This window comes from Myxocyprinus asiaticus, chromosome 41 (genome assembly GCF_019703515.2).
Source record: "Myxocyprinus asiaticus isolate MX2 ecotype Aquarium Trade chromosome 41, UBuf_Myxa_2, whole genome shotgun sequence".
In the NCBI taxonomy this organism is placed as follows: Eukaryota; Metazoa; Chordata; class Actinopteri; order Cypriniformes; family Catostomidae; genus Myxocyprinus; species Myxocyprinus asiaticus.
Window position 1 is genome coordinate 38,554,792 of NC_059384.1, and position 22,188 is coordinate 38,576,979.

The following is a 22,188-nucleotide window of genomic DNA, read 5'->3' on the forward strand; positions in this document are numbered from 1 at the left end:
GGATTCCCAGGAAGCAAACAGGTCTACCTGCGATTGACCGAATCAACTCCAAATCAGCTGGACCACCTGGGGGTGGAGTCTCCACTCTACCCTGAGTGTGACCTGCCACGACAGCGCATCCACCTCTGAAATTGCTTCAGTGAAACCGTCATTCTCCACCTGAACGAACTCAGGTAGTTCAGCATTGACTGCGCGCGCTCGCTCATGAGGCGCGCCATCATCGAGACCAGGGAGAGCTTGCTCTTTTCCCAGCTGATCCGAAGCCCCAGCTGGCTGAGGTGCCTGAGCACATAACAAGGGAGGTGCCTGTCCCTGTGCGCACATAACAAATCCCGAGAGTGAGCTAGGATTAGCCATATATATATATATATATATATTTACTGTGTGTGTGTGTGTGTGTGTGTATACAAATTTAATTTCATACCATGAATACATGAGATGTTACAAAATGCCAAATCTGATTTAAATTAACAGGAAATGGTGCATCCTTTTCTGAAGTGTTTATTTTCAATAATCATTATCTTAATTTGATATTCAAAAAAAGCATCTTGTGGTCTCAAAAGTATTTGCAGTAATTTTAATAACCTTCTGTTTTTATTTATTTTCACACAAATTATGTTGGTTTATCAATATTCAATGAAAAAACAATTCAATCTTGATACAGTTGTGACCAGAAAAAAAGCACATTTTCTTTAAGGGGTGTCTTTACCCCAATTGTACCCTACTTATTACTGCACACAAGTTTTTGTGTTGAATCTCTTGTGAAGAGACCATGAAAACACGGAGGATGTCAGTCTTTTTCCCATCCCACAGTTAAATCCTCAGTGCACTTTAATTGCTCATTAGGGAAATCATGTTGTTTACCGTCATGCATGATGGGTAATGACACCCTGTGTTCTGCAAGTGCAACCATGAAAAGGGAAACATCAAAAAGTTTGTTTTAGGTTTTTTGCCATTTTTTTTTTGTTTTTTGTTTTTTTTAATGAAAACAAAAAAACAAAAAATGCAGAATAAAATGTGTGTATAACATCTACTGCCAAATTGGCATCAAAAGCATTAGATTTACTTTAGGCTAAAGCAGCTTACCTGTATCTCTGAACAATCCTCTTGTAATTCCCCAAAAATCACCATCAAACTTTCCTCAGTAGTTTCTAAACAGTTTTAAAGTGTTAACTGGTGACAGACTACAGTGCTGTTTTTCTCAGTGCTTCATCCCTCCACTGACCAGCACCCATCTTCTGTTCTTTCCTCATACATTCTGGAGGAGAGCAAACAGAGCTTGTATTGTCTGATCACACTGACACACACACTCACATCTTTCTTCTCCATGCAAACAGTACAGACCAGCAGCTCTAAATGCACTTTTTCTGTTTTCTCCAACCTCTGTCTCCAACAATACTGCATTTATTAGTGTGTGACACTGCAGGGCTGCAATACCCCTAAGAGAGAACTATTCCAGAGTCGGGTAAAAGGAATGTTTCTGACATTTAAACGGGATTCGAGTCTCCATGAGCTTTATTGACACATAGACACAGACCACATTGTGACATTCCCTTTAAATCCATTTAAGGTTTGTAAAATGAAACGGCTTATGTGCTGGCAAATGAAACAAAACAAAACGTGCTACAAAATGTGCTTGTTAATAATGATGGTTGTTCCACATACACTATCATGTGAAGTAGAGATTAGACTGCCTAAATTTTTGTCTGCTTGTTGTCACTGGCCACACAGGCTTTCCTCATTTATTTGCCCTTCATGTGAGGAAAAGGAAATAAAGGTAAAGGGCATTTAACATACTAAACCAGCAGGATTGCTTGTCACAAAATATAATACAATAAAAGTTACAGTAAATATTGGCAATAAAAATATTTTGAGAAACATTTATTTTTGAGTTCATACAGTATATAGAAGTTGAGTACCCTAGATAACCTACACTAATTACCCATATAGTTCCCCATACCCAGGTCCACATGGAAATACTTTTTTGGATTTTCTGCAGTGCATCTGGGGGGAAATTTTTTGGAATTTAAACTTGGTAAAATGCTTTAAATGAAGCTGAGAGTACTACACTCTTGCTGATAGCTGAAAGCATTTTCAAATTAGCTAAATTATTCAATAAACAAACCAGCCTGATCTCATTATTATATGTAGCTATTCTGACGTAACATTTAAACACACATTTTTGTACATTTAGATACATTTAGTGTATATAGACACTAAAATGTACAATATTGGCATGTTGTCAACAAAGAATCCTTTATATTAGAAATATATTTTTATAGTTACATTTTTACAATTTTATTGATATTTTAGATCCCTTAACCCTACCCCTAAACATAACCACTTTTCAAAAAAAAAAAAAAACGTTACATGCACATAAATACGGTGAAAATAAGTTAAGTTAATGGTTTTGCATTTGACATCACTGACATAAAACCCATGTTGTAATGCTTCTTGAGGCAGCAATTTTTGAATCTTTATATGATTGTGGGATTTGACAATTACAGCAGCTATGGCAGATGGAGATCAAGGTAATTAAATAAAAGCTTCCTTGGGTCTATTTTTTTCACAATATGGCCTCTAAAGACTTGGATTGTAGTGCACAAATAAAATTGATTACTTTTAGGATTGTTTATGGTGCTTTTGTGGTGCATTTTATGGTCATTTTTTGAGCCACATTATTTTTGGTAAACTCATTTTGTGTCCCATGGCAAACACAATAAAAATGAAATGATTAAGTAATGATTAAACATTTACAGAATTTGTATTTTTTATCATTTTAAAGTTTAGTTTTCGTTAAAGTGATGTAATGGTAACACTTTACAATAAAGTTTCATTAGTTAATATTAAAGCATTAGGTTTCATGAACTAACTATAAACAATATATATTTTACAACATTTTTAAATCTTTGTTAATGTTAATTAATAAAAAAAAATCCATTATTAATTATTAGTTCATGTGAGTTCATAGTGCATTAACTAATGTTAATATATACAACGTTTGATTTTAAAAATGCATTACTATATGTTGAAATTAACATTTACAGCATTTATTAATCTTGGTTACAATTTTGTTCATTGTGCCTTTTAACTAATGTTAACAAATGAAACCTTATTTAGTGTTACCAATATAATCTACAATAAAATCAACCTTCCATGAATTCAACATTTGTGGATTCATTTAAAGGTGCAGTATGTAAGATTCAGAAACCCTTGTTATTAATGACACCTGTGGCCGTTAAGTGAACTGCAGCCAGCTACCTGTTGCTCGTGCTCGCGCTCATGCACACACTCCATAGGGACGCGAGCGAGCGAGCATCGACCAAAACAATGACATAATGTACAAAGAGATTGAACGTGATTCACCGGCATCATGCTGACAGATGAGGTAGCATAATTAAAATTACACAGTTAAGATTGTTTACTACAAACTTTGAGACTGTATATTATATTTGACTCTCCAATACTGCAACAGGGCTAAAATAAAGTGTGGATATAGGTCTGGCTATGCAAGACTGTAGTTTGAAGTAATCACTTTTCTTTGCATGATACACTGACTGCATTTATCCGATAACCTATGTCGGCGTTAGCTAGCTAGCCAGCTTTATCAATAGATATTAGCTAAATTTGGTTGATGATGACAGTAGCTGTTTATAAAATGAAATATGTTGACAATTCAGTATTGATGTGGTTCCATCACAACTGTCATTTTGATATATCAATGCACTATTGTTTTATAACAATAAAATGTATATATTTTCTGTATAACCAAGTTACGTTACACTAATTAATGGGTCTTTTTGCATTATCTTGAACATTGTCTAGCATTCATTTCATGTGTTATTGTAGTTTAGCTAAAATTACACAGATCAATCCTTATGGCACTATATTTCACATGCTTTGCAGTTATGTAAGCTTACCTGTCCAATAAGAAGAATGCCAATTCAGGGTCGGTTTTGATCCCCAAAACTGAATGACGGTCCCTCCGGGAATCAAATGTCCTGCCGATGTTCACTCTAGTTTTCGCTCGACCACGATCATGTTCCCGCTTAGCCAGATGGGATTCAGTAGATAAATGTTTTTTTTTTTTTTTTTTGGCTTACTTAATTGTAGGAGTCGGTGTTTTGCTGGGAGCTGGCCATTTGCTGGATTCCTAAGATAACATTACCTAGTGTTGCAGTTTGTTGTCACTGTTGAATAGCAGAAGAGAAGCGATTACTGAGGCAAGGCTCTCAGGAGCACGCATAAACGTCACATCCTTTGGATTTTCCCAGCAAAAGCAACCCACTCCCTTCGAATGAAAATCAGTCTACAAGCTTTAATAGGCAACCTAGGAAGTCCGGGAAGGGCTCATTATTTAAGTTGCGTTACAAGCCGTTCACACATTGGCAAAAAAGGGCAAATATTACGTGAATATTTTTACATATTGTACCTTTAAGGATACGTAAACATTCATACGTTGTTCATATGTAAAATGATTTATGTTTTAGATGCTGTCTATACGTCAATATTGTACATTTCAGTTGTAAACGAGCAGGCTGCAGGGAAAGGAGAAAACAGACACAAAGAATGAAGGAAAGCCCGGAGGGCGCATTTGTTAAAAGTGTTCAAAGTAATTATTAGAGGTGCAGACAGCAATGTGGTGCGGCACGGTTCTGGGTGAAAAGGATTGTCCGCGGTTTTACAGGGCGGTGGGCATTGTAAACGTTGGAGTGTCAGTTGCTCTCTGAAAGAGAAAGGAGAGAATCATTAAAGTTAGCTCCCTCTGGTGAAAACGTCCTCTCTCTTGTGTTTCTTCCCCCGGCATTTATATTCCCGCCCGGTTAATTGTCAAATCCTTAGCTGTGTGCAATCAGGCATGCATTTGTGGTGGCAGTTGCTAAGGGCGAACAGGGCTGAAGCATCGGCAACTCGCCTTACAGTATCTATGCCAATATCAGCAAATAACTGCTATAACCACACTTACCATTAAATTTTTCCAATGGTTACACTTGCAGAACAAGTGTGTGTGTATGTGTGTGTGTGTGTGTGTGTGTGCGCGGTTATGTCACTTTTGGGTACATACCAGTAAACCGAGGACCACCTTGACAATTTAGGACTTTTTGGATGTCCTCATTTGTTTGACCATTTAATTGCATTCAACATTCTTTAAAATGGTCCCCAGCCTTAAAATCTCACTTGTCCCAAAAAATTACTTTTAAGTGATTTGTGTACCCAAAGTGTATACACACTTTGGGGAATCTGACCAATCAGAGGCCAGGAAGAACTTTGCCAACACAGCTCCCTCAGTGGCCCTAATGGAAACTGCACTTACTTAATACCTTGGCGATCTGACCAGTAAGAAGCCAAATACATCATCCTTAGAGATGGAGGAAGGAGAGTTCTAATTTACATGAAAGAATGGGAGGATAAATCGTCATGGTTACTTGTGTAACCTCCGTTCCCTGATGGAGAAAGAAGGTCCTTCCTCAGGGGAATTTGCCAGAGGGGAGCTGTCATGAGGAGCGCGAGGTCCGAGAACCACATCTGGGTGGGCCAGTAGGGTGCTTCCAGGACGACTTGCTCCTCGGCCTCCCTGACCTTGCACAGGGTCTGTGCAAGTAGGCTCACTGGGGGAAACGCATATTTGCATAGGCCAGGGGGCCAGCTGTGTGCCAGTGCGTCTATGCCGAGGGGAGCCTCGGTGAGGGCGTACCAGAGCGGGCAGTGGGAGGATTCTTGGGAGGCAAATAGGTCCTCCTGTGCCCGTCTGAATCAACTCCAAATCAGCTGGACCACCTGAGGGTGGAGTCTCCACTCTCCCCTGAGGGTAACCTGCCATGACAGCACGTCCGCTATAGTGTTGAGGTTGCCCGGGATGTGAGCGGCTCGTAGCAACTTGAAGTGCTGCTGACTCCAGAGGAGGAGACGGCGGTGAGTTGTGACATACAACGAGAGTGCAGACTGCCTTGACGGTTGACATATGCTACCATTGCCATGTTGTCTGTCCGAACTAACACGTGCTTGCCCTGGATCAACGGCCGGAACCTCCACAGGGCGAGCAGAATTGCCAACAACTCGAGGCAGTTGATATGCCAATGCAGTCGCGGACCCGTCCAGAGGCCGGCAGCTGCATGCCCATTGCAAACAGCGCCCCAGCCCGTTTTGGAGGTGTCTGTTGTGACCACGACGCACCTGGAGACCAGTTCTAGAGGAACACCTGCCCGTAGAAACGAGAGGTCGTCCAAGGGCTGAAAAGACGGTGACAGACCAGCATGATGACCACGCGATGTGTCCCGTGGCGCCATGCCCATCTCGGGACTCGAGTCTGGAGCCAGTGCTGAAGCGGTCTCATATGCATCAACCCGAGCGGGGTGGCCACTGCCGAGGATGCCATTTGCCCCAGGAGCCTCTGAAAAAGTTTCAGTGGAACCAATGTTTTCTGTTTGAACGCCTTCAAACAGGCCAGCACCGACTGGGCGCACTCGTTCGTAAGGCGCGCCGTCAAGGAGACTGAGTCCAACTCCAAACCAAGAAAAGAGATGCTCTGAACTGGGAGGAGCTTGCTCTTTGACCAGTTGACCCGAAGCCCTAGTCGGCTGAGGTGTGAGAGCACCAGGTCCCTGTGTGCACACAACATGTCTCAAGAGTGAGCTAGGATTAGCCAGTTGTCGAGATAGTTGAGAATGCGAATGCCCACCTCCCTTAATGGGGCAAGGGCAGCCTCTGCGAGCTTCGTGAAGATGTGAGGAGACAGGGACAGACCGAAAGGGAGGACTTTGTACTGATATGCCTGACCCTCGAATGCAAACCGCAGGAAGGGTCTGTGTCGAGGAAGGATCGAGACGTGGAAGTACGCATCCTTCAGGTCTACCACCGCGAACCAATCTTGAAGCCGGATGCTCGCCAGAATAGTACTCGCAGGTCCAAGATTGGCCGCAACCCACCGCCTTTTTTCGGTACGATGAATTAGGGGCTGTAAAACCCCTTCTTCGTCTCGGCTGGAGGGACAGGTTCTATCGTGCCCTTCCGTAGGAGGGTAGCGATCTCCGCATGCAAGGTAGCAGCGTTTTTGCTCTTGACCAAGGTGAAGTGAATACCGCTGAACCTGGGCGGGCGCCTGGAGAACTGAATCACGTAGCCGAGTCAGACGGTCTGGATCATCCATCACGATGGATTGTAACGCGTGAGCCACATGTCCAAGTTCCGCACAAGGGGGACCAAGGGGACAACGTCGTCGGATGTACCGGCAGGTGGGGCCTTGTGGCGGGGCGGAGCTTGAGGTGCCACACCACGTCGTGGCCGTGCTGAGTCTAGGGACATCGAAGCACTTACCTGGCTCCTTGTGACCACCCCCAGAACAGCCTGGGATGGGGGAGGAAGAGATCTGTCCTCATAACCCATGGAGACTGCTACATCGGGGACAGCTGTGTGCCACAGCTGGGCGCTCAGGGGCGGAAAGGCCACCGCTGGAGCGCCAATCCTGCAAGAAAAAACCCGTGGACAGTAGTCGTGGTGACGACCGTGCACACCAGGTATGTGACCCAGGGAGGAAGGAAGCCGCTCTTTTGCTGAACTGTTGGGTACCGCAGCCACTTGGGCATGCGGCGAAATCAAACAAAAAGGCAACAAAAGATTTTCCACCCAGCCCTCCACCGGGGGATGGAGTGGTCTTTTTTTTTCCAGCTCCAAGTGAGTGGGTTCCCTCGTCTCTGGGTCACCCATCTCAGGGGCGCTTTGACGACCTCCGTGGGTTCTTAGGCGCCGGCTGTGAGATGGGTGGCGTCTGCTTCCTGCAGTGGGCTCCACACCGAGGCTGGGCCGAAGGGGCGGGCTGCGGCAGAGCCGGTGCAGTCACTGCAGGGGGACGCCCTTGGCGACGAGCAGATGGGGTGTGGGATCTTGAGCCTTGCCGGGGCAGGATGTGCCAGATTGCCTCCATCTGCTGCTTCACCGCAGAGAAATGCTGGGCAAAATCCTCGACGGTGTCGCCGAATAGGCCAGCCTGGGAAATGGGGGCAGCAAGGAACCGTGTCTTGTCGGCCTCGCCCATCTCGACCAGGTTGAACCAAAGGTGGCGCTCCTGGACCACTAGTGTGGCCATCGTCCACCCAAGAGACCGCGCCGTGACCTTCGTCACTCGTAGAGCAAGGTCGGTCACCGAGCACAGTTCCTGCATCAAATCTGGGGCGGAACTACCCTCATGCAGTTCTTTCAACTCCTTGGCTTGGTGGACCAGCAGGAGAGCCATGGCGTGCATGGCAGAGGCGGCTTGTCCAGCAGTGCTGTAGGCTTTAGCCATCAGGGATGACGTGACCCTAAAGGGCTTGGACGGGAGCTTAGGGTGTCTGCGCCAGGTAGCAACGCTCTGTGGGCATAGGTGCACCACGAGCACCTTATCCACCAGGGGAATCGCCGTATAGCCCCTGGCCACCCTGCCATCGAGGGTAGTGAGAGCGGGGGAACTGCAGAATCGGGGCCGGGCAGTAAAAGGTGCCTCCCTCAATTTCGTCAGCTCCTCGTGCACTTCCGGGAAGAATGGCACTGGAGCGGGGCGTGGCTGCTTTGAGCGGCGCCGTGAGCCCAGGAACCAATCATCAAGCCGCGAGGGTTCGGAGGAGAGCGGAGGGTTCCACTCTAACCCGACGCTCGCAGCCGCCCGGGAAAGCATGTCCATCATTTCGGCATCGGACAGTGACTGTGCAATCGTCCCCAAAGGGGGAAGCCCAGCTGAGGCTTCTGCGTCCAACTGGACAAGCCCGCTCTCCGATGCTGTGCTTGAGAGCTCATCATCTTCGCAGGCTCCGAACAATAAGCCAGACTCGCCATGAGACGAGCCGGCGAACTCATCCGGAAGCCCAATTGGGGCAGACGAGCGTGCTGGGGAATGGGAGGTCCGCGGGGGGATACCCGGCGGAGACGATCCCATTGGGGTCCCCAAATCACCCCCAGTGCTAGCCACACTGGCCTCATACCTGTAGGTAGAAGGACCGAGGCGTGGATCCGCGACCGCAACGTTGCCATGGTCATGTTCTCGCAATGAGAACATGAACCATCCACAAACGCTGCCTCTGTGTGGGTCGTGCCCAGACACGAAAGACAGCGATCATGACCATCCGAAGTTGAGAGATAACGACCGCAACCAGGAATAACACACAATCGGAAAGGCATCTTTAAAAAGACGCGTCTTTAAAAAGATGTTCTGTGTGTGCCACTCTTTTAGAGAAATATATACTCTTTTAAAGGAAAAAAGCTCTTTCAGAAAATATACTCTCTTGTTTTCTGCTGAAGCGCCCAGGGGCGTTCTCTGTAGTGCACCAGTGCAGAGGAGGGAGAAGCCGCTGAAATGCACCGTCAGATCCAGCAGAGGTGAATGAACAGTAGAATTCAGCTCAATGAGCATGACCGTTGGCTCCGAAGAGAAAATCTGAATGAGTGGTCACATACCAGCTCCTTTTATACCTGTATGTCCAGGGGAGTGGCATGCAAATACCACTCGCCAATTTTCATTGGCCTTTTATCAAAGACCAGAGGGGTCTCAGGCTCCCAAGAGTGACCCCTAGTGTCACTACATCGACACAACTTCGAGTGAGTGACAGATAGGGAACAAATTTTATATGATATTAAATTGTCAAAAATTAGTGTTTGAATATAAACAATAATCCCGAACCTTTGCTGCCACTTCATTACCGGTGCTGACCCCTCCCCCAATTACCGAGAGTTACTGAGAAAAAGGTGGCGCGAATGATGCAAGACAGTCAATTGGATAGTACCGTAATTTAGATAGTAGTTTATTAAGTATATACAGTTTGGAATAATGTACAGATTTTGCTGTTTCGGATGGAAATTGGTACTTTAATTCACCAAACTGGCATTCAACTGATCACAAAGTATAGTCAGGACATTACTGATGTAAAAAACAGCACCATAACTATTTGAAAAAAGTAATTTTTGATCAAATCTAGACAGGCCCCATTTCCAGCAGCCATCACTCCAACACCTTATCCTTTAGTAATCATGCTAAATTGCTAATTTGGTAGTAGAAAATCACTTGCCATTATATTAAACACTGTTGAAAGCTATTTGGTTCGTTAAATGAAGCTTAACATTGTCTTTGTGTTTGATTTTGAATTGCCACAGTATGCAATAGACTGGCATGTCTTAAGGTCAATATTAGGTCAAAAATGGCAAAAAAGAAACAGCTTTCTCTAGAAACTCATCAGTCCATCATTATTTTGAGGAATAAAGGCTATTGTTATGATTCACTGTTGTGTTGCCTTGTGTTTATCCTCTGTCTTCTGGTTTCCCTGGACTACACTTCCCAAAATGCACTGCCCTCATCTCTGTCAGCTGTTCCCACTTGTTCTCACCTGTATTCCATTCCCTCATTAGTCCTTGTGTATATAATGCCCAGATTTCTGTTCAGTCTTTGTCAGTTGTTGTGTTTTGTCCTGTTCACGTATCGGTTCACATCGTGGATGTAAAGTTTGTTTAATTTCCTTGTTCCAGTGTTTACTGTGTTTTTGTACTTTGCTTTATTTTCTATTAAACTTTAGCTGCATCTAGATCCAGCTCTCGTGATTTCCTTCCAAATGTTACAAATATACAATGCTTGAAATTGCCAAAAACTGAAGATTTCATACAAAGGTGTACACTACAGTCTTCAAAGACAAAGGACAACTGGCTCTAACAAGGACAAAAAGAGATGTGGAAGGTCCAGATGTACAACTAAACAAGAGGGTATGTATATCAGAGTCTCTAGTTTGAGAAATAGATGCCTCATGTCCTCAGCTGACAGCTTCATTGAAGTCTACCCGCTCAACACCAGTTTCATGTACAACAGTAAAGAGAAGACTCAGGGGTGCAGGCCTTATGGGAAGAATTGCAAAGAAAAAGCCACTTTTGAAACAAAAAAAGAAAAGGTTAGAGTGGGCAAAGAAACAGACATTGGACAACAGATAATTGGAAAAGAGTGTTATGAATCTTAACCCCATTGAGCTTTTGGGGGATCAGCTAGACTGTACAAGACAGCCACATCTATGGCAAGTGCTACAGGAAGCGTGGCGTGACATGTCACCTGAGTATCTGGACAAACTGACAGTGTATGAATAATAATGATTTAAAATGGGAGGTGACTGACACACAAAGGCACGGGTCTTTGCAAAGCAATCTTTGTCTTCCCAGAGAGAGGGACAAATGTTATAGTTTTTTTTAAATTGTGTATGCACCTGGATTTATTCAATGAAAATATACAACATTGCTTCATTTTATTAGTGATCTTATTTGTTAAAACATTGTTTTCCCCACTTCATTTTTTTTTTTTTTGAAAACGAAACAATCAGCCTTTCATCCCATCTCCCTCAAAATCAGCATTCTCTCCCTACATTCACTGTCAGCAAAGTGGAATGCTGCGCCCCTCCCCCGCCTCAATGAGAGCAATACAGGGAGTGGAAGAGCTCCACAATGAACAGCACAACACTTTAATATAGTATTATATTGGAACAACATGGGGCTATTTTATTTTCTCCTAATTCACTAAATAACAAAAACTACAACACATTTTTCCCTTATTGTACTGCAAAATTGTACTGATTCATGAAGTCACTGTGATAATGTTGTAGATTTATACTTCACCTGCAAGATACCTGAATGAATAAATTACTCTTACTCTTGTTCTATTATTGTTTATTTGAGAGACATATGCCAATCTTATTATACTTAATGCCCTAAAGACATGGAGATCAATTTACTGTCTTGAAAGCAAATCTCAGTTGATTTCCTCCCTAACTAGATAATCCTGAATTTATAATTTTTTTGCCATAGACCGTAGATGCTGGTTTTCATATGATTATGTCATGTGATTAAATTGGGAAATGTATTTTTAAATAAGTTAGTATAATTTGATGAGTTGATGCAGAATAACCAGCAGCCAAGACATGTCTTGTTTTTTTTTTTTCTGTCAAAGGCACTTTTACTATACTGTATACAACCGTTATTAACTCTGAGGTATCTCCTATTAAGAACATGTTTTTAACACCAGGAAGCATGACCTTTAGTTTATTTTATGGTGCTGTGTCTAATTTCATCACATAGAGAACTAAATCTGGAGAGGAGTGACTGCAATTGATATTGAGACATTTGAGGACATTTGAAACCATGCCAGAAAGAAATATGTATTTTGTATAGCCGCAACAATTTAATTCAAAATTCATCCATTTGTTACATACAGTATATCACACTGTCGTAGTCATTATTGTAATCCCTCATTTCCACCAATGTAACTAAAATTCAAAAACACATTGTATGTAGTCATGTTATAAGTTACAAAAATATCGGTTTAAACTGCTGTTGGGAACGGAAAAGAAAAATTAGACCAAGTGTCATTAGTTCTGTGCCTTACAAGCAGACCCATAATAGATGTCTGCCAACAGGAAATGATACAGCATATTAACTTTTGCTGCAAGAAAGAAAAGGAAAAAAACTACCGTGGGCCAGCCCTAGTTATTTTACATGGAGAACCTTAACTTTAAACCCAATTTTTAGTTAATCATTTATTTATCTTTTGTTCCTGTAACTTGGCTGTTTTTCTTTCTCGTGTGTGTGTGTGTGTGTGTGTGTGTGTGTGTGTGTTTAATGTAGCTAATGTAATCCGTTTTATTACTTATTGAAAATTGGTAAAAATCAATAAATGTAATGTTTAATAAAATGCTGCAAATTGATGTAGTGAATGAGAATCCCTGAAATTATTCTATGTATTTTGAGACAAAAGACTTCTAGGTTTTCAGTTTTGTTGAAGGTGATTTAAATCAAAAGTTTTTCAATAAACATTGAATATGGGCAAGAATAGTATTGGGGTATTAAAAATAAAAAAAAGCCCCCCTGTTGCAGGAGCTAAAAGTCACCAAAACTGCTGGCAGGGGAGAAGGTGCAGACTGCCTGAACTGCAATTAATTGCTATTCACAATTGAGAGGTAATAGATTTATCCTGAAGGATGTGTAAAGTCTGTCCATATTGACTGTTCAAATCATAATCAGTTGTGAAATGCCTGTGGCAAAATTTTAGATTAAAGATATACAATGTGTTGTTACAAAAAGCAGAAATTATTAGGAGTTTTAGTAGAATATTTCAGATGTTGTTTAAGCCAAAAGTGGAAATTAACAGGAAATGTTGCACCCTTTGCTGGAGTGGTTATTTTGAATATTTATTTAATGCTATGAATAAAAAATAAATAAAAAAAGTATAGATATATGTGCATACTTATATATCACTAGATATAAGTTTACACACACTTATATACACTACTATTTAAATGTTTGGGATCACTATGAAATTCGTATGGTTTTTGGAAGAAAATAATACTTTCATTCACCAAGGAAGCTTTAAATTGATCAAGAAATGCAGAAAAGAAATGTATAATGTTAAAAATGACTATTTTCATTTAAATAAAAGCTGTATTCTTCAAGCTTTGTTCACTCAAGGATCCTACACTTGCATCAATGACACCTCAGGCATTCTAGCAGTCAGTTTATTCTAGATCTTCAGGTGGATACCTTTCACTGACCTTATCGTCCAACTTTTAACAACATCTCAAACTTTGTATAGAAAAGAGTAATTTGAACAGATTAATCATTTATAAATTAAGTTGCATGTTCTACCTTTTTCTTATTTGCCAGTGTCAAATGTGGCCCTTTTTTCTTTAAAGTCTACCTAAAATGCCAACATCCCAGAGTTCTCTTGAAAATTATGCAAATTAAAACTGGTGTTTGCAGGTACTGGTCTCTGTATCTGGAAGTTTAGGACTTGTGAGGAGTCTGCTTCTTAAACTAGAGTCTGATGGGCTTGTCTACTAAATTGTTCATCTGGCTTGTCCATATCTCTCTTTGTCCTGATTTAATCCAGATTATTTTATTCTTTCAAAATAGTGGTGCATGGAATAGCCTTCATCTCTCAAAAGAAAAATAGACTGAGTTTCTTGAGAATTTGTTTTCTTTTTGGCCATTTTTCAAACCAATGTCCTGGATATGCAAAGTGGCTTGTAGAGAAAAAAAAAAAAAGAAAAAAAAGACACCGTATTGCGACATTCAAACATCATTAAAGAGTACAACTGTTTTCAACTGATCTAATAATAAGAAAAGTTTCCTGAGTACTAATTTAGCACATTAGAATGATTTCTCAAGGATGAGGTGACAGTATTTTCTTATAGTCAACTGGAGTAGTGACTGCTGGAAATGGGGAATTGTCATCATGGGCAAAAATAAAATGGATACAAATATTAAACTGTTATTTCAGATAGTTATAATAATTTTCAACATTGATAATGATTTTAGTAGTAGCTTTGAGCAATTTAATGCATCCTTGGTGAAAAAAGCATATATAAATTTAAGAGCAAAACTGTCTCAGTGATCCCAAACTTTTGTATGGTAGTGTATTACTATAGCCCCTTGGCCTTTTCCTCAACATGTGGGCTAAAAGGCCACCTCTCACCACCTTTATTTTAAGACGATTTTTAGTCAAAACATCACACATAGTGTAGTTCCATCCAACTCATCACTGAGCGTGTTTACATGCATGTTCTTGCACCATGTGTGGTCATGTAAAGGCAATAAGTGGCATTCGTTTATTGCTATAAGGTCATTAAACGGCGTAAGACTAAACCGGTTGACGTGTAGATTTGCATGGCATGCAATACCTAAACCGGTGCTCTTACTGGCTTATGTGTGCATGTGTCGTGTGCATGACTCACAGTTTGACGTCAAAAGTAGAGAATAATGAGATTATTTTTGTTTGTCATGTAAACACAGATTTTTTTCTGTTTTGTCAGATTTTTTAAATAAGCTGATTTTTGGGAGTAATCAGCATATTGGTGTGCATGTAAACACACTCATTGTGTGAGTTTAGTAGGCTGGCTGTCCTTCCCCTACAAACCTGAGCACTGCTGCCCATCCCTCACCACCTGTAAAAGTGTACTACTTAAATTGTATGTAATTAATACATATAGTACATAGTTTATTTACAAAAATAAAAAAGAGTTTATTTACCTTTATTTAAGGCGATCAGTAATCAAGATGATGTAAGAGGTCTATGTTTGTGTGCAGATTTTCCAGATTTTATTTTTTTTAATCTTCCTCATCCCTTCGCATGAAAATTGGTAGTGTGAAACCTGTCTTGTGGACTGGGGTGCAGACCGTGGTACCGAACCTGAGACTACCTGTAGTAGTAAACTGGTAGTCTGAGTTCGGTTGCAAGCAACCTGTACTCAGGTCCACACTTGTTCAGGAAATAAAATAACTTGCGCATGTATTTTTGCCGATTTAAACATGATGACATCATCAGTTTTACAAAAACAAACACATGCACAATGAGTTGTAGGGGAATGTTGTGGGACACAGAAGAGGTGAGGTGCCTTTTATATTCGCACGTGAGTGGGCGTGCAACCAGCTGTCTTTTCAAACAAGACTGTTTGTGAGCATCGGATATTGTTGTCTTCTCATATGTCGGATATTGTTGCCTTCTCATACCAACGCAAATTGGTGCAAGCATCGTTCATTCTGGTGCACATAATGACACCAAATCAATAAAAAAAACATACACACACACACACAAATATAGTGACCTGTGCTGTGTTCTCCATCATATAAGGTTTATAGTGATGATGCACATTGATGACATAAAAGCACTGGTGTTCGACAGAATCATATGTGAGTGTGAAACCAGACCAACCCTCGGGGAGCACCAGGAATAATCGCACTCGGGTTCGGACCGCAGCAAATGCCCCCATTGTGAAAACCACCTTTAAGGAACGTTATTGGAGTTGAGCAGGCTGCCCATCCCCCACCACCTGTATTAGTGTACTATTTAAATTGTATGTAATTAATACATACAGTACATAGTTTATTTACAAAAATGGCATTTAAGTGAATCAGTAATCAAGATGATGTAAGATTCTATGTTGTGTGCAGATTTTCCTGATTTTGTTTTAATCTTCCTCATCCCTTGAATACACTTTAAGGAAAGTTATTGAGTTGAGTGAGTTGAGCAGGCTGCCCATCACTCACCACCTGCAACAGTGTACTATTTAAATTGTATGTAATTTTATTTTATTTTATTTTTTATTTATTGTTTTATTTTTTTTAACAAACACAAAAGCAAAAATGAAAGAAAGAAAAGAAAGTAAAAAAAACTGGACTGCCTCAGTTAACAGCACATACAGAGGATTTAAAAATATGAACATGAAAGACAATATTCACGATTGTTTTATAAACCAAATAATTTAACACAGTGGAGGAAAACAGAAACACCCACAAAAAGATAAACAAGAAAAAGAAAAGGAGGGGGTTACATAATATACCATCATTAAACTTCTAAAAGACTCAAGAGAGGTCCCCATGTGGCTTCAAATCTTTTTTGTGAGCTGAACTCACCAAAACATAGCCGCTCCATTTGAATAATGTACAGCATCTCATTTAACCATCTCTTAAAACAAGGCGCTTGTGAAGATTTCCAATTAAGAAGTATTACCTTTTTGGCAGCAATCATGCCCACCATTAAAGCCTGTTAATGGGTATGAGGGAGAGCACCAGTGCTTGTTCGAGTACTGGCAGCATTTTTTCTATCTCACTAAGTCAACTATTCAAGGCCCATTTCTTGGAGGACTCGAACGATATGATATGGCCTCGGATCACAACCTTAAATGTATCCCACAAGATTGAATCTGAGACCTCTCCATTGTCGTTAGTCTCAAAAAACTCATCTATTTTTCCAGTTAAATATGATATAAAAGTTGAGTCTTTGATTAGCATTGGGTTAAAATGCCAGCAGTAATTTCGCTTAGGAAAAATACCTTCAAGTTGAAGTGTGACTGGGCTGTGATCGGATATCAATATATTATGATATTTAGTATTATTTTTATTAGAGATCAATTCAGAAGTTGCCAAAAAGTAATCAATTCTAGTGTATGATTTGTGAACATGAGAAAAAAATGAATAATCCCTATCCGTTGGATGATGTAGTCTCCAAATATCTACCATATTTCTAGATTTAATCAAGTTAAGCGTTTGTACTACAGTAATCTTGGGTGGTGGTTTTGAGGAAAGTCTATCCATATAGGGATCCAAGTAACAGTTGAAATCTCCACCCACTATTACATTTGTGGCGTTACATTCCTATCTGGAATTATGCTAAAAACTTTGCGAAAGCATTCTGGTTCATCACCGAATATACCGAGTATATTGAGCAAAGTTATGGGGAGAGAGTTAATATGCCCTGATACCATTATATACTGTATCTACCCTGTGGATCAGCAACCATAGAAGAGAGCCAAAAAAAAAAAAAACAAAACAAAAAAACATTCTTATGGAAAAGAATTGCCAAGCCTCTAGCTTTGGCATTAAATGGGGCCTGGTAAACCTGAGATATCCAATTGGTACTAAGTCTGCATTGGTGAATTGCGCCAAGGTGAGTTTCCTGAAGAAATATTATATCAGCCTTGAGTGATTTCAAATGTGCAAATACTCTACTCCTTTTAATTACATGGCCAAGCCCTCGTACATTCCAAGAAGCCAATGTAATATTTCCCCCATTAATATTAGTCATCGATCTCTGCAAAAAGCAGAACAATTGAAATGAGGCAGTTCGTACAAGAAAAAAACAAAATCACATAAATAACCCACATATAGAACTTCCCAGAACTTAGAACACTCAAAGTCAACCCACACCCTCCCACATCTGGCTTCCCCGAAATGAAGCACTATGTTCCCCCTTCGACTCGGGAACACTACTCGCATGTAAGTTAGAGGATTCATCCCCAGTCTCTTCAAATCAAATCCCTTTATTGTCACTCAACCAACAGTGGGTGAAATCTTGGTCACAATTTACAAATCTAATATACACAATTACACACAACACAATATACAAATAATAACATAAAATGTACAGTATACAATACACACAATATAGAACACACATACACAATAAAAATAGAATAGTATATATACAATATAAATAGTATATATACAATTTTCAGTAGGTTGTATTGTGCTGTATTGACAGCTCAACTCCACTTCCAAGTTATATACATTTGAAGTGCTGAAACTATTAACAGAAGTGCCGTCCATAAGGAATATACCTTGACTCTTAAAAACAAGAAAATTAAGTATCAAAGGGCAATATAAAGTATTTTAAGAGTGATACCCGTGCTGTGCATATTTTTTACACCTGCCTCAGCCTGGTCTCCACAAATTTCGTGGCCTCTGCAGGGTCAGTAAATATCTTGAACTGTCCGTTGTGCTGTAAACGGAGCCTCGCGGGGAAGCAGAGACTGTGTGTAACCTTAAATTCTCTCAGTTCAAGCATCACCTCATTGAATGCCCATCGCTGTTCCATCACCTCTGCAGTATAGTCGGAAAGATATGCACCTTGTGTCCATTGTAATCCAGGTTGCGGTCTCGCTGAATTCTGAGAATTAATTCCTTTTCCTGAAAGAAATGCACTCCCACAATGATCATACGGGGCCTCTCTCCCTCTGACGGCCTTAGTTTGAGAGCACGATGAGCACGGTCAATGATCAGCGGTCCCTGAAAATGAGACTCGCCCACTAGTTTAGATATACAGGTGCATCTCAATAAATTAGAATGTCATGGAAAAGTTCATTTATTTCAGTAATTCAACTCAAATTGTGAAACTTGTGTATTAAATAAATTCAATGCACACAGACTGAAGTAGTTTAAGTCTTTGGTTCTTTTAATTGTGATGATTTTGGCTCACATTTAACAAAAACCCACCAATTCACTATCTCAAAAAATTAGAATACATCATAAGACCAATAAAAAAAAACATTTTTAGTGAATTGTTGGCCTTCTGGAAAGTATGTTCATTTACTGTATATGTACTCAATACTTGGTATGGGCTCCTTTTGCTTTAATTACTGCCTCAATTCGGCGTGACATGGAGGTGATCAGTTTGTGGCACTGCTGAGGTGGTATGGAAGCCCAGGTTTCTTTGACAGTGGCCTTCAGCTCATCTGCATTTTTTGGTCTCTTGTTTCTCATTTTCCTCTTGACAATACCCCATAGATTCTCTATGGGGTTCAGGTCTGGTGAGTTTGCTGGCCAGTCAAGCACACCAACACCATGGTCATTTAACCAACTTTTGGTGCTTTTGGCAGTGTGGGCAGGTGCCAAATCCTGCTGGAAAATGAAATCAGCATCTTTAAAAAGCTGGTCAGCAGAAGGAAGCATGAAGTGCTCCAAAATTTCTCAGTAAACGGGTGCAGTGACTTTGGTTTTCAAAAAACACAATGGACCAACACCAGCAGATGACATTGCACCCCAAATCATCACAGACTGTGGAAACTTAACACTGGACTTCAAGCAACTTGGGCTATGAGCTTCTCCACCCTTCCTCCAGACTCTAGAACCTTGGTTTCCAAATGAAATACAAAACTTGCTCTCATCTGAAAAGAGGACTTTGGACCACTGGGCAACAGTCCAGTTCTTCTTCTCCTTAGCCCAGGTAAGACGCCTCTGATGTTGTCTGTGGTTCAGGAGTGGCTTAACAAGAGGAATACGACAACTGTAGCCAAATTCCTTGACATGTCTGTGTGTGGTGGCTCTTGATGCCTTGACCCCAGCCTCAGTCCATTCCTTGTGAAGTTCACCCAAATTCTTGAATCGATTTTGCTTGACAATCATAAGGCTGCGGTTCTCTCGGTTGGTTGTGCATCTTTTTCTTCCACACTTTTTCCTTCCACTCAACTTTCTGTTAACATGCTCAGATACAGCACTCTGTGAACAGCCAGCTTCTTTGGCAATGAATGTTTGTGGCTTACCCTCCTTGTGAAGGGTGTCAATGATTGTCTTCTGGACAACTGTCAGATCAGCAGTCTTCCCCATGATTGTGTAGCCTAGTGAACCAAACTGAGAGACCATTTTGAAGGCTCAGGAAACCTTTGCAGGTGTTTTGAGTTGATTAGCTGATTGGCATGTCACCATATTCTAATTTTTTGAGATAGTGAATTGGTGGGTTTTTGTTAAATGTGAGCCAAAATCATCACAATTAAAAGAACCAAAGACTTAAACTACTTCAGTCTGTGTGCATTCAATTTATTTAATACACGAGTTTCACAATTTGAGTTGAATTACTGAAATAAATGAACTTTTCCACGACATTCTAATTTATTGAGATGCACCTGTAAGTGCGGCAACAAATTCAGTCAGTCTCCCCTTCTCCTCTCCCTCTGGGATGCCAATGATTTTTATACTGATGTGTCGTGATCGCCCTTCTAAATAGTTTACCTTCGCTCTAAGAGCTTTATTTGTCTGCTGCAAGTCAGTCAAAACCGCCTCAAGAGACCAGCAGCCCTCGTGATCTTGTGTCTGACCCTCAACAGTCTCAACTCTCTCCGCAAATTCCTGCAGCGATGTCTGTAGAGATCGAAAGTCTCACTTGAACTTATCAAATCTTTCATTTATGGTTGCAAGTATCTTGTTAGATATCTTTTCTCACATCAACAGCATATCATCATCACCGGTAGAAGCATGACTTGCAGAAGGATTAGCTTCATCACCTCTAGCCAGCGGCTGAGGCCCACACGGAAAAGTTTTTTCTGCTTTAAAAGGCATTTTCGTGCATCAAAATGTAGGCCAAGTGAGGTATAAGAGTGAAGCAAAGGTTTACAATACGGGTACACAAAATAAAAAGAAAGAAGGCAAATAATTAAACTGATTTAAAAAACTTGCCATGGAGGAGCCCGATGAAACACGTCTACTCCATGCGCACCTCAGCAGCGCCCCCTAAATTGTATGTAATTAATACATACAGTACATAGTTTAATTACAAAAATGGTATTTAAGGGAATCAGTAATCAAGATGATGTAAGATAGGTCTATGTTTGTGTGTAGATATTCCTTATTAGGGCCCAAGCACTGAAAGTGCGAGAGCCCTATTGTTCTTCTAAGGATTATTATTATTAGGGCCCAAGCACTGAAAGTGCGAGAGCCCTATTATTCTTCTAAGGATTATTATTATTATTATTAGGGCCCAAGCATTGAAAGTGCAGAGTCCTATTGTTCTTCTAAAGAGTATTAGGGCCCAAGCATTGAAAATGCGAGGCCCTATTGTTCTTTTAAGGATTATTATTATTATTATTATTATTATTATTATTATTATTATTAATTGGGCCCGGAGGTGCTAAAGCCCTATTGTTTTTGGAGTGCTTTTTCACAATTATTATTATTATTAGGGCCCAAGCACTGAAAGTGCGGATACCCTATTGTTCTTCTAAGGATGCTTCTTTTCAAGAAGAGTATCATGCATGAAAACTCTTGAAAATGTGCACATGCCTCAGAGTCATCGCCATTAGGTCTTGGCAAAAGTTCATATATGGGCATGTAGAGGGGTATCTGTAGCACCACCTATAATATGGGCATATTTGGGGGACTTTGTAGCACATCTGTTTTGAGCTACAGTCACCAAACTTTGTACACATATAGATCTCATCAATCCGGGCAACTTTCGTGCTGACAGTCATAAGGTCCACCCAACATGAAGTTGGCTATTTTGGATTGTTTGAAACATGCATGCTCTTTGAAATACTCCTCCTAGAGGATTCAAAATTGAGCACTATGTTTGGCCTTGCGGGTTGATCACATTGATGTGGCTATTGTGGGTCACGGTTGTAGCGCCACTAACTGGCAGAACCTGAATTGCTTACATTTTTGTAGAATAATGTCAAGACACTGCTGATGGAAATGTCTGAAGGGATTCTTGATATCTTATGTTGCCATGGCAACACATTAAATGTCATTATTCCTTTTCATGTATATTCACATTTTTTGAGGTACTTGGCATGCTTGAATTTTCATGATATTGTGCACACACATAAGAGTTGTCGGCTATTAGGCCTGGGCAAAAGTTAACACATGGGCATTGCTGGGGAGCTCTGTAGTGCCACCTTTTGACAAAAGTGGTGGGGTCAGTTTCTTCAACAGTCACCAAACTTGCTACATACATTGTTCTCATCAAGCCAGACAACTTTTCAAAATTGTGGCTATTGTGGTTCATGGCCATAGTGCCACCAACTGGCAGAAGGTAGTGTGTCACTTTTAACAGACTTTGAAATATCCATGTTATTTTTACCTGAACTGCTTCAAAATATTTTTGATTAATGTCAAGACAGTGCAGATTTAAAATTCTGAAGAGATTCTTGATAT

At 40.8% G+C, this 22,188-nt stretch overlaps 1 protein-coding gene and 1 long non-coding RNA gene across 5 annotated transcripts in view; one reads left to right on the top strand and one right to left on the bottom strand.

Moving 5' to 3' along the window:
- Positions 1-1,229, bottom strand: part of cdh19 (cadherin 19, type 2) — a 248,357-nt gene extending 247,128 nt beyond the window's left edge. For all 4 annotated transcript variants that reach the window (XM_051683042.1, XM_051683044.1, XM_051683043.1 and 1 more), the window contains exon 1: positions 1,087-1,229. The gene's annotated coding sequence lies outside the window, so the exon portion shown is untranslated. The remainder of the gene's footprint in view (positions 1-1,086) is intronic.
- LOC127432194 (uncharacterized) overlaps positions 1-22,188 on the top strand; it is a 494,148-nt gene that overhangs the window by 199,126 nt on the left and 272,834 nt on the right. The window contains exon 2 of the long non-coding RNA XR_007895714.1: positions 18,929-19,151. This is a non-coding gene — a long non-coding RNA (uncharacterized LOC127432194). The remainder of the gene's footprint in view (positions 1-18,928; positions 19,152-22,188) is intronic.